Raw genomic sequence first — 1,238 nt, forward strand, 5'->3', positions numbered from 1 at the left:
AAATTGTATACATTTATATAGAAATTATGTGCAAAATTTGTTCAGTTAAACTTATTTATTGTATTTTATTCAAATATTTACTTAATTTAAGGGCTTTCTTTTTTTATTTAATTATTTAAATACACTGGCGATCAAAACCAACTTTTTTAATAATAAGCGGATTGCTTTGAACTTTTCAGCAATTTGTCTTTATTATTTAAGATATAAAGCCTAGTATACAGAAAAATTAACAAGTGATTCCCAGCAAAAAGGCAAGGCAGCTCTCTTCACTCAGCGTTGAACTTTTCTCTCTTGATATTTTTGGAGGTATATATCAAGAGGATTGTGGATACTCCTTTGCTTTTTATAGCGATTTTCATACGTCTGGGTATGCTCTCTACTAGGTTTTCTATGATTTCGCTTGGAATATTACCCCATTATAATTTTACTCGCCTCCAAAGCTCTTCTATGTTACTGGAGCTCGCTTGTGCTATGCTAATCCTCTCTTGACCACAGCGCTCAATTTTTCGATAGCTTTGAAGTCTGGGATTTGTGCTGGCCACCATGTTAGACGTTTTTCTTGGCATGGTGTTTTTGAAGATGTTGATGAGGTCTTTCCCAAAAATATGCCTTTTTTCCATCGGACCATATTATCCCTTTTGAGTCCAGAAACTTAAAGTACAAAATTTCAGGGGCAGCTGAATGGCTTGGGATATTTTACTTGCTGGCATTTGGTGCCATGGGTTAATATAAAATGTATAATGAACATATCCTCCAAACAAATTTGCCGGACCTTGTAGACAAAAGCGCAAATCCCGCGGAAGAAGTGGTTTGCCAGCAGGACGGAGATCCAAAGGATTCTAAAAATATTCGACACCGCCGGCTGCTTGAGCAAAATTTCCACGTAATGCAGTGGGCAGCACAAACCGCAGACCTCAACGCCATCGAAAAATTGAGCGCTGTGGTCAAGAGAGGATTAGCATAGCACAAGCGAGCTCCGAGTAACATGGAAGAGCTTTAGAGGCTAGTAAAATTATAAAGGGGTAATATTCCATTGCATTCCGTTGTATTCCTTCATTTTAGGTAAAAATCATCTCTTGCCATGATAATTCAAAAATTTAAAAGAAAACTTTGAAAAACGGTTGCATTCCTTCATTTTAGGTAAAAATTACATAGGAATATATGTGGGTCCAGCCAGACCTATGTGTTACGAATGTGATGTATTAATCAACATGTCTATATATCTAGCTTTATATATA

The sequence above is a fragment of the Rhagoletis zephyria genome, unplaced genomic scaffold (assembly GCF_001687245.7).
Source record: "Rhagoletis zephyria isolate East Lansing unplaced genomic scaffold, Rhagoletis_zephyria_1.1 Rzeph_scaffold_05168, whole genome shotgun sequence".
Lineage (NCBI taxonomy): Eukaryota > Metazoa > Arthropoda > Insecta > Diptera > Tephritidae > Rhagoletis > Rhagoletis zephyria.